The sequence below is a fragment of the Anas acuta genome, chromosome 5 (assembly GCF_963932015.1).
Source record: "Anas acuta chromosome 5, bAnaAcu1.1, whole genome shotgun sequence".
In the NCBI taxonomy this organism is placed as follows: Eukaryota; Metazoa; Chordata; class Aves; order Anseriformes; family Anatidae; genus Anas; species Anas acuta.
The window spans coordinates 64,791,351-64,803,417 of NC_088983.1; the positions used below are offsets into that span (position 1 = coordinate 64,791,351).

Consider the following 12,067-nt stretch of genomic DNA (forward strand, 5'->3'; position numbering starts at 1 on the left):
GCTGCAAGCTTATGTATCTGTCAGTCTTTGAAGGAACAGGATTATACCATAATTTATCTACTTTTGTGATTATGTTATTTCACCTATTTTGATTGTTGTTTTTTTTTAGCTGTTACTACTCTATACTTTTTTGCCAGCTCTAGCATACAAATATTTCCATGGACTATTCTGTCGTTCCTGTATGTTTGTATTTTGAATGACCTCTCCTTTCTTTCTTTAGGCTGCTCTACTTTTGAGACTGTGACTGGACACAGAAAGTGTACCATTAAACTAGAAACCATAGTATGAATGTAGCACACCTATAGTACTCCCCTGATAATTAATTTTCACCTGTGTGGCATACAGATCTTTACCAGGGATATTCTGGAGATGATGTGAAAGCTAAAATAAATAAACAAATAAATAAATATATATATGTATGTATGTATTAGCTGAAGAACTGATTTCAGTTATAGCCTGCCTCTTGTTTCTTTTCTGAACCTCTTTCAGGTCTCAGGCTGGCATGGACAGATGTCTCTGAAATTTGGATAGTGTTAGGAGAAGGATGGGCTAAGGACATATCAGCTCAGCACACTGAGCTCATTCCTGGAGCTAAGCCTGGGTCAGAACTGGGTCTGACTGATCCAGTATGATTGGTGTCTCTACATCTATTGAGCTGGTGAGGCTGGCTTTCAAATGACACTCTAAACAATTGTTGTAGGCTCTGCACTTGTTTGATTAAAACCAACCCTTCCCCCTCCCCCTGTGGTGGGAATGATATGGAGGCATAAAGATGTGTTTGTGTGATAAGGAGCTGTGAAAATGAGAATTCTTGTTGAACAGCATGAACCATGCTCCGCACAATACTTTGAAGGCACTAGTGGTTTTTTAAGTTAATGGGATGTTACTGTATGAAGAAGTGACCATCTGCTAATAAACAAAAAGACTGGCCAAATTTATCTGAAAACGTGATTTTATAAAGACCATTTTGCCTTATAGTAAAAAATTGATTTAGTTGGCCAAAAATCTTGTCTGAGACACCTCTTTCTGGCAGTTTCATTGGGTTATATCACTAATGCTAGAAAATTGTCCAGAATTGACCTTGTACCAACTGCTGAGTGATGGTTTGTTTCAGAAAAACTTCAGCCTATGACAAATTGCCATTTTTCTTACTCATGATGTATACAAACAATGGGATGGGGTTCTATTCTTTTTTTTCCTGTATTTTAGACGCTAATTATTACTTATTAATTTATTTTTCTGTATTTTAGACTCTAATGCATGCCTCTACATTGCCATTTGAAATACTTCATAATAAACAAATTAGGAGAGGGTGAAAGGAAGGCACTTCAGAGAATTTGAATGAGTGATACTTAAGGAAAACTGGTTGTGTCACAGAAATAAAGCAGAGACCAAGGAGTTAATCTGTTCTGGTAGATCATCCCTTCATACTTTTCCCAGTCAGCAGCCAAGCTATTTCTCAAATGCCAGCCAAGAACTACTTGCAGCTGGCAAAAATCCACAGTTATCAGTGCAATGGAAAAGGGGTGAGGCAAAAAAAGAGCAATGTGGCCCTGTTGATAGTGAGGCGTAGGTTCCTGTGATCTCATCTAGTAGACATGAGAGAATAAATAGTTAAAGAAGATAACATTTATACAATGAGTAAGCTCAGTGGTATGTGTAATGGTTTCCTAGGCATCTGGAACCTGTTTTGTGCCATGGAGTATATAAAATTCACACGGCACCTGTGGAATTCATGTAGAGCCTGGTTTCCCTGTAGCTCGCAGAATCAAATTGTGATTTCAAAAAACATCAAACAACCGGTTCCTAAGTTATTTTGGGTATGACACATTATGGACACAGAGAGGTTGAGAGGTGGAGAGATAACAGATGAAATGTTGTAAAACAGAATGCAGAAATCTTTCAAAATCATTGTCATGCAGTGTTCTTGCACACAGAAAGTGAGTGGATCTAGCAGATCCCCAAAGCTCCTCAAGCTTGTGCAACATATCACTAGGGTGGAAATAAGTCAATTTTGAAGTCAACAGCTATACATAAAATAACGCCTCTTAAAGGTCAGCATTTCCATAACTCCACATTCTTGTGGACCACATGGCACAATAAGTACTGACCAGATTCTCACAGACTGAAAGAAGTGCTGGGCTCTTACACACGGTCAAATCAGCCTTGGCTGAACACACACAGTAGAAAGTGAGCCATGGGGGATTTAAACTGGGGATGAATATTCTTTTCAAAGAACTATGAGTACCAGATAGAAAAGGCCGCACTTCTTGCAGCTGGTTAATCAATATAGCTAGTTGATTTCTGTAGCTTGTATTAAGGAGTCCTGAGTAATTAGATCACTGAAAATAAATAAAGCAAGTAGCATTAATGCATTCTGCTGCCTTTTGTAGTGTAATTGATGACTGCTTAATACACTGCTTTCTTAATACACTGCTCTCTGACTCATTGTACAGTCTTTTGTGCACCACATGCATTTAAGAATACACATGTGAAATGAAGGTGTCTAATTTTCAAGTAATCCTGGAATATTCTTTATTGGAGTTCTGAGTTTAATTGAAACCAAACATAAATGCCATTGGAAAATTAGTCTGTACACAAAATCTTTCACATTTAAGAATTGCCAATCTGTTAAAGACTGTAGGAACACTTACTCCACATAAGCAGCAGTAGGATCTCTGCTCTGTTTAGGCTCTTGAACACTTCTGTGTGTGCAAATCTGTGTGCATATGCATACACGGACATGGTCATCTGTTGTTTCTACCCTAAAAAACTGATTTGGATATGTCGCTTTTTAAAGGGGAAAATTCCAGTCTGTTTTGAACTTCATGCTATTTCTCTATATTAATAACATATTAACTCTATTTCTGTGCAACACTTGGGAATCTGAAATGTGAATATGAGCTGGGGCTGTTAGGTTTGCACTGCGCTGGATGAACACTTGGGAGGCTAGCGCTAGCGAGCAATGTGCTGTGCAAATAGCTCCATCCAGTGGGTGGGACTGAGCGGAGGACGTTCCTCCGAGTTCCCAGGACGCTGTCTGTCCACTGTTTAACAGCAGTTGTGTATGTTGTTTTCCAGAAAGAAAACAGCAAACGTAGGAACCTCCTACTATCTGTGAAATTATTTAAGATTTTAAAAGTATTATAAAAATACATCCAATATTTAATGTGGTCTTTCAATGATAGACTATTCTTTTCTCACTGAAGTGTTTACCCAGTCCATTATGCCTAAATTAGCAAAAATATCTCTGATGGTTTGTCTACACATTTCCTGAATGAGTTTTAAAAGAAATAAAAAGCACTGAAAAGTTTTCAGGCTTGACATACTCTTCCTACAGTTAAAGGCACTGCTTATCTCAGAATATATTTTAAATAAGGAGAAGCAGTTCACTGGGATTTGAAAGCTGGTATGTTTATAAATATTCAGTATTGTCTTCAAGACAAAACTTGTAAGGGCAATGTGAAAAATACATTGTTATCCTTATTTGAGACCTGGCTACAAAATCTTCTACTCTCCTGCCTGTCTTTCTGATGGAATTGTTCTTAGCTGATGAAAAAGAAAATTTGTTCCTAGATCAACTAAAACTTGTAGGAGTTTTAACATGAATAGAGTTAGGGCTTAGTGAGGAATATTTGAGGAAGGAATGCAGCATAGTAAAACCTGCAGTACATTCAGTCCTAAAGAAAATATAGTACTCATGTAATGGTCCCCCAATTAATGCCTTCTTACTTCTCTTTCTTAGAAGTGATAAGTGGCTGTAATAGTTATTTAAGGATGGTTCAATAAGATAATGGCATCTAACTAATCAGACGCCTGTTGCAGATATTTGTAAGCAGAGCTTCAGATTCTCCAGCATCCCACCAAGGCTAGGAATGTCTGTTTAAAATCCAGGTTGCAGACATTCTAGAATTTTTGGTTTTCTGAAAGGAACTGTGCAGCACCTCAGCTGATTGGGACTATAAAACATCATCTCCCTTTTAAGCATTTTTATGCTTATCCTATTATCAGCACATAGAAAACAGATATTTTTACACACATGCATGCATGGATATATATCCTTAAGAATAGGTAAAATCCTTTATGTATGAACACAGTTCTGGATAAGCGTTGCTTCCTTATTCAGCTGTCTTGTTATGTGTATGCATGGTGCTTTTCCTCAGCAAAATTTCCCTCAATGTAGTTTACATTAAAATCTACGAAGTATTGTTTTAAAATGTGAGATTGAATACTGTGGTTATGAAACCAGGAGATTAACGTCATTAGCTCAAGACAGGCACCATGGAGACAGGTGCCATGCATGTTTCTCCGTGTAGCTCTGCCAATGCACATTAATCTTGATCTGCAACATTCCTGCTATTCCAGTCCTGGGCTACTCTTGTGCCAAATTTTGTAGTTTATTTATCTGCAGGTATAGCAAAGTTTCCATCAAAGCAGAAGTTCTTATGAATACCTTTTACTCATTTTCAACTTCTGCTTTTTACTCAGCTGGTACAATCTGCTTCATCTGTCATGTGTCTGTTATGAAGGCAAGGGCTCAGACTTGAGTCTGTCTGGCACTGAAATAATGCCATGATTTTACATGATCTGAATGTCAAAAGCAAAGAACCCCAAAGTTAATCACTGCTTACTATGACAAGACTCAGCCTCACTAATCCTTTTCTGTTTTCAGTCCATGTCACTGTGCCACTTGACCTGCTTCTTCAGAGCTGGATTATGTACCCTCAGCACGTGTTGCACAAGAAATCCAGTCTGGGAAGGAAAAATGATTCTTGCAAAGCTTTAGGTGTTGACTCTTCTTGGACCAAAACTCACAGGAGGAAGGGATGATGCCTTTGAGCTCACTGGACATAAAACATCATATCTCAGGCATTTACTCACCCTTCCCATTCTGGGCTTGCAACAGAGCTGCTTTGTCTTTTAAGTACAGAGGAGTATCCAGTTTCAGACAAAAAGGACATCTGTACGCAGCAGTTTTGCCTCCAGGATTGGGAGTAAAGATCCAGTCTCCTGCCACCACCACACCTATTCTGAATCCACAGGAGGTCATTTTTATTCCCTTTCATGCCATTCATCATAGCTGGCAGAGGAATAAGGACAGCAGCAGCCTGCTGTGTGATTGATATGTTTGTGCTGCTTTGTGTTAAGCAGTAATGTTTTTGCATATCTTACGTTACCCACTTCTCTGCCAACGGGTAAAATGGAATGACACGTTTAGCTTCTGCTTAGCACACTTTGTGTCCTCCACATAAGGGGTGATATATGCCAAGTACTTATCAATATAACTAAGTGCTAGTTTGCCAGACTCCAACTGGACTGGAATGGGGTTCACAAAAAAAAATCCTATGAGGTGCTATCTAGATATCTGAAACTTTTTCCTTTACTTTCCTGTGTGGAAAGGTTGTTAGCATCCTCTGGTAGCCCAGATGTTAGAAACAGCCCTGCAGGAAATTACAGTGTGCTACAGCAACCTACCCAAGCGAACCATTGTTCTTGTGCTGGCACACCTGACACACAGTGCCCGGCTGCTTGCTCAGAGCACACTGCTTGTATGGCTGGGAGAGATGAGGCTGAGCAAAATCTGCATGAATGCTCGCACCCATAGGGGTGCGCGAGTAGGTGGGATGGACAGGTTCTTTCCATGCAGGATCGTGGCAAGTGTTGTATTCACTGGCATGAGATTCCACCAGAGGCACAAAACATACAGATGGGCATCCTTTGGTATATCCAAGGTTTCACTTGACAGCTGTTGCTGAACAAAATGAATAAAATTCAGCCAGGTCATCCTGTCGTGCCATTCATGCCAGGTATTTACAGCTGATACTTTACCAGCAAGAGAAGAATCGTGTACAGGACCATAAGATCATTTTGCTAGTATTTCCATCTTTAAGCAGTAAAAATCTAGGTCTTAGTTCCTTAGAGCATCCAGCTGGTGGTGCTAGATAGTAACTACAAAGGACACTTTTTCAGTATTTTAAATGCTTGGAATATAAAATGTTTGGATGAAGGCATCTTTACAGTTATTTCTTAGATTTTTTAACTACTGTCCTCTCTTTCAGTGAAAATAGCAAGTCACCTTGTAAAAGTAATCTGTTGTATGTTTATGCCTCACACAAAGTGGCATAAAAGTGACTCCCTTATCCACTTTCATTTAGTTGAGAGATCATTCTGTGCATGAGGTGTAAAACAAGTATATAAAAGATGTGTATAGATACACGTAGGTGATAATATGTGAGATGATCAGGCCCAGGACATTTTGCTCTGCTGTAAGATGTTTATTACTTCATAAATCATGGTAAACCTTAAGAACACATACATCTGTTTTCTTGGGTGGTGACCATCTTTCATACCTGCCATTCATATAACTTACATGATCCGATGTCCAGGATCTTTTACACATTTATTATGGCTATTGATGAGTCAGCTTATGACCTTCTTTTTCTGTGAAGTCCAGTAGTTAAAAGTATTTAGCTTGGAAGAAGATACCTGCTTTCAAATTTAAAAAGGGGAGGGTTGGGGGGGGGGGAAGGAGGGGGGGGGGGGGGGGGGGAAGGAACGCTGTGTTATGCTTCCTTGGCCTAACAGTGACCTATAAAATGTGCTGGTGAGAACAGAAAATGTAATGTGCCAATGACTGCAGCAGTGGTTTGTTTTCATTCTTTTTGATATTTGATTATAAAGGTTAAAGCAGGGGAAAGGGAACGCTAACCTGAAGTGCTAGCTTTCCTGTGGCTCCCTGCCATGTAAGTTGGTGCTGATTTGAAGGGGTCAGGTTCTTTGTTGGCAGACAGGAGGCAGTGAGGAATAAACCTTATCCTTTCAGGACAGTCAGATTTTATAACAAGGTCACGGGTTTGGTCATTTTAGGAAGATTTTTTGCTCTGTTCTAGAGGGTGCCCCTGGTCTCCATGGGCCTCCTGCTTCTCACTGAGAGATTGCAACAGACAGCTGCTTGCTTAACACATGGGTTTTGCTGAGATAGGCTGAGCAGAGGGCAGAGTGCAAGTACGACCAGTCCAGTCAGGGCAGGAAAAGTGTCAGAAAGGTGAGTCAGGCAGAGAGAGGCACGTGGGGAATGGCACTGCTAACTCAAGCTTCCTCTGCTTGGCCTCCAGAACTGATGGACTCGTGACCATTGCAACTCACCCAGGCACCATGACGGGCATTTTTCAGAGCACAGAAGTCAGATCTTTGGCCACTGAAAGCAAGCAAGTAGAAGGTATTTGCTGAATGAGCACTGAAAGCAAGCTGGCTTCAGAGACATCTGCTTACAGTTTTCACTTTTCCACTTTCAAAAGAACACCTTCATTTGGCTTCAGGGATGAAGGCACTTTCATATGTATATTTATATTAAAATGCTCATGTGAGAAGGAATATTAACTATACTGTTGAGGAAAAAATTCTAGTCTCTAGTACAGTAAAATCAGTCATTGAGATTGGTTAGTTCACTATTTTTAAAATATACTGTGCAGTAGAAATCTGAGAGGAACAGCTCTGTTCTGAGATGTTGTGTCCAACAGGTATGACTTTGTGCATTTTTGCTTTGCTGAAGTATGCCGCGTGAAGTCTCCTGAAGTATTCCCCATGCAGCTGTGGAGGCTGATGATTTACTCAAACCCATTAAGAAAATTAAATCCTCTTCAAAGAATTATGTCCAATCATTCTGCAAATGTTTTGAAACACAACGGCTGCGCTCTGCCCTTAGTCGCTCTTGTGAAATCCAGCTGCAGTGAATGGAGGCTATGTGTGAGGACAGGTCTGGACCACAGCCTGTTCAACCTGGGTGGGCAGTTACAGCTTGTTTGCAGCATGTCTTCAGGGAAGCAGGGAGTCCATTTAAAATCCCCACTGTACCCATCGTTTTCATCTCCACAGTACCCTGAATCTGCCTTACAGGAACGGCTTGGGATGCAGCAGCAGAAGAAATATGGGACACAAACCACCATCATTTATACGCACATAAATGAACATTTGAAGTAAATGATCTATAAAAACAACCACCGGTTAAGCTCTGGTTGCTCACATCTGGGTTGCATGGCTACAGCTAAGAACAGAACGTGGCTGATCATTCTTACGTGTATCTACAGTCATTAACCATTCAATGACATCAAGAGGATAAATTGTGCCGTTGATGGAATTTCTCAGGCTATGTACATGCTACCTTTCCTTCTGGGAGTTTAGTTAAATGGGGCTTTCCCTGTCCTTCAGGCAAGCAAATTGCTTTATTTTTCCTTTTGATCTCTCAGGAGTCTGTTTTTTAGCCTGCTTGTCTTACCTTAATTCCTTTTGATAAAAGATCCCTTTTATCATGCATGCTAAAATTGTTGGATGGGCCTAGTTGACATACCATGATTAAATTAAATAAGCAGTGTGTGTAAATACAGAAACTTTTAAAATGTCATGTATCACTTCATTTTTCTCTAGATCTTAACACTAGATTTCACAATATCATGAGTATCATGATTGTTAATTTATTATTATTTTTTTCAAGATTAATGTTATTGATGCTTAATATTTAAAATGGCTTTCAAGTGAAGGTTTCTTCAAAACCTTGAATTTTGAAGCAGACATCTGTAAGGGGGGAGGGGGGGGGACACACACAAATTCTTTTTATTTACCAGTGGTGAAATCAATATACAAACACAGAAGACAGCTCTAGCTGTGAATTTGCTGCAGAAGCTACCCTCTGATTACAGGGACATGCTGTTGTAAAGTGGTTTGCATTTCCTAATGTCACTTTTACAGGCTTCAAATCACTGCAGCCTATAAAAAAGGAGTTTACCATTATGCAACAGTTAAAAATGAACAATTTTTACACTTAATTTTTACACTTAATATTTACACTTAATTTTTGTATAGGTAGGAATTTATGAACAACAACAACAAAAAAAAAATCACACTCCAGTCTTGCCTGGTGTTTCTTCCAACTGTATCTCAATTTTCATTGTACATTGACCTACAAAAATAGCACTAAATGCTATTTCAGTGTTTTGTTTTGTTTTCTGGTCTTGTTTTCTTCATAATCAAAAAGTAAAAATGTATGCAATAACTAGCCTTTTTTTCTCATGTATAAACTGAGCAAACCAGATGCCAGGTTCAAATAGTAGATTTTCTCCTCTTAGATTTCTTGGACATTTTTCACTTTTCTGTACATGTTTATTCCTAAAATGTTACCTTATTTTACCTCCGTGAAGGAAGACGTGAACACTGCTGAACAAAGACTTTCTAATGACAAAAGCCAAACTAAACACAGTAGAGCTGTAGCAGATCCCTAGTTGGATACGCCCATAGAGAATTAGATAATCTTTTTTAATTATGTAACATCAAACGTAGCAGCAACCAAGAAAATATTCTCACCTAACACACCTATAGCCTGCCTGTGTTTTTAGAATTTATTTTGTTTGGACACCTCTTCTACTACTCAGTTTCTTCTTCCCCCTGCAAAGTCATACAAAACTTGTTCAAGAAATACAACTCTTTTCCCTCAAATTAAACTTCCAGTGCTTTACACAGAATGTAAGAGGCCAAAGCCAGAACTAAAAATTTTGAGATGTCAAGGGCAGGGTAGTCTAGCTCAGCTGAGGGCTATAAACACCCATTTCTTAACTTTTAAATTAAAGAGTAGTTTCTATCTTTCAGCTCTCCTGTTTTTAACATCTTCTTAATTGTTGCTGCAGGTAAAATCCTCACAGTATTTGCACTTTGAGGTATCAAGAGGGGATTTCAAAGCAGAAAAAGAAGAAAAGTGTGTCAGCTGATGTCTCCTGCTTGATGATTTGAAGGATGAAGATTTAAAAAAAGGGAGACCTAGAAACAGAGGGGGAAAATGTTAAAACAGGCATTGTGTCACAGCAGAATACTTGTGTCAGAAGTAAGACTGCCATGACCCAGGTCCCTATCTCTCACAGATGTACTTAGCTTTGCATGCTGATTAAAACCCTTTGAAGCTGATAGGACTGAATAGTTGTGGCTGAACTTAAGCTTAACTAAGTCCTCCAATACTGCATGTTCCAAAGAATGAGGTTTGATTAGAAGCCACTTTAACTCTTACCTTATTTCTGTTGTATCCTTGATAGATATAGCCCAAGCTGGAATCTGTTGAATGTTCCAGTTCTGACCCTGATCCTCCAACATCCCATTTAACTACTCACATGATAAAGTTATTTGTAAATGTTAAATCTTTGCAGGATTATGATCTAAAGGAGTATTAGAGCCTGATCCAACAACTTCAGAGGCCTGCCCTAGATTTTGGTGATCAGTGTATCAGAGCCATACTAAAAGGATTAAGATGCTGCTGGTACTTACTGAAGATACCGTTTTCCCAAAAGCACAGTTCAGTCTTCTGGTATTGACACAGCTAGAGCAAGTGGTGTAAGTCTGCACATTGTATAATAAGTCTCGTTATACATAAACTAGTATAACTCTGATAGTTTATGGAGGCTCCAGTAGCCTTCACTTTATTTTTGCATTCATAATCCAAATGTTTAGCAGTATAAATATTTTCTCTGTGTGCCTATACATACAGATATATATTTACTTATATAATGTGTGAGGTTATGTCATGGAGAAACATAAAATTTTGCTGCTGCCTCTCTGAGATGAGTGGGTTACTCGCTGTAGCAAAGTGGAGGAGTCAGGCAGGCTGCCACAGCACTGTCCCAAGACCAACCCTTCCTTTAGAGAAGGCAGGATTTCAGAAGTAGAATTGCACTTTATAGCTCTTCAAAAGCTCCTATGTGCTAGATTTTTGTCAAAAACTAAGGAAGAAAACATTGGAACCCTTTTTCCACTTCTGATGCAGAAATATTCTGGGGTCTTCTCGCTTTCCCCTTCAGATTCCCTCTTTTACTTTCAAATGCAACTACAGATGTAAAAGTCCTAACAAATACTGAGGTATAGGTGTTTTTAGTGCATGTCAGAAACCTGATACTGCTTGGTTTAAATTTAGGATCTCCAACTGACATGGATCTGTTGTGTTGCTTCTTAATGAAAAAAATCTGTCATGTCATGTGCAATCATAGCTGTTTTGTTTGTTTAAAAATGGCTTTCTTCACAAGCTGGATTTTGTTCAACGTGCACAGCCTATTCTGGCATATTGGTCAGCAGTGATTGAGACAAGAACACTTCCCCAGGTGAATAGTCTTCTCCCATAGAAATAAATGTAGCAGAATCTAATTAAATGAGTCTCTTTGTATAGAGAATTTATAGAAACTGAATCTATCAATGGGACAAGAACAGAGCTTAATTCAGAAAAAAAAAAAAAAAAGAAAAAGAAAAAGAAAAAAAAGAGTATTAACTGCAAGTTCTAAAAGATTTAAATTCTTTGTAAAAGACAAAATATTGCTGTGACTTGTTAAACATTATTTGTCATGCTTTGTGTTCAGCTTTTGTTTGTTTTATGGTCATGTTTGTTTCTTCTTGGGTCAGTGAGTTTAGGGACAGTATAAACCTGGACTGGCTGTTCCAGAGTCATAGGTATCAACTCTATGAATGAAACAGGAAATTATTTCTTCTGAGTGATCTTACTCTGGCGTGGAAATCCACAATATCAAGTTTTGCTCCTTTATGTAGCTACTGTGCATGATCCAGAGCAGCCTTTCATTTTTTTCTGTTAAGTCTGGGCAGTCTTTTACTTGTTTCTCATGACCGAGAAACTGCCTGTTTAACTCTATTTATCTTTAGAAGGAGAAAGATTGGCAAAAATTCATTACCAGGAAGGAAAAAAAAAAAAAGGCACACACACAAACACACACACACACACACAAAAAAAAAAAGCACAAAAAAAAAAAACAACTGGCACAAAGGTCTTCTAAATATAGCCACTTGCTGAATTTACTGATTTTATTTTTTCTTTATATGGAATTATTTTTCAGCTACTGTATCCTTTCAGATTGAGACTGTTGGGTTATTTTTGAATCTTCTTGTTTGAGAACAGTATTCCAAGCATTTGAACATTTTCTTTCTACCATTTGTGGAAGAGCACTAGGCTTTGACCCTGTCACCACTCTGGATGTCTTAACACTTGGCCACACCCTTATTCACTGAAGACTGGATAACTGTGATTCCT

At 38.7% G+C, this 12,067-nt stretch overlaps 1 long non-coding RNA gene across 4 annotated transcripts in view; it reads left to right on the top strand.

Moving 5' to 3' along the window:
• The window catches only part of LOC137858020 (uncharacterized), a 24,172-nt gene extending 12,379 nt beyond the window's left edge, over positions 1–11,793 (top strand). For 2 of the 4 annotated variants that reach the window (XR_011097482.1, XR_011097483.1), the window contains one exon: positions 7,116–11,793. This is a non-coding gene — a long non-coding RNA (uncharacterized lncRNA). Of the gene's footprint in view, positions 1–4,672; positions 6,314–7,115 lie in introns of those variants that run through there. The other 2 variants (XR_011097484.1, XR_011097485.1) reach the window with 2 other exon arrangements.
• The last annotated feature ends 274 nt before the right edge of the window (positions 11,794–12,067 follow it).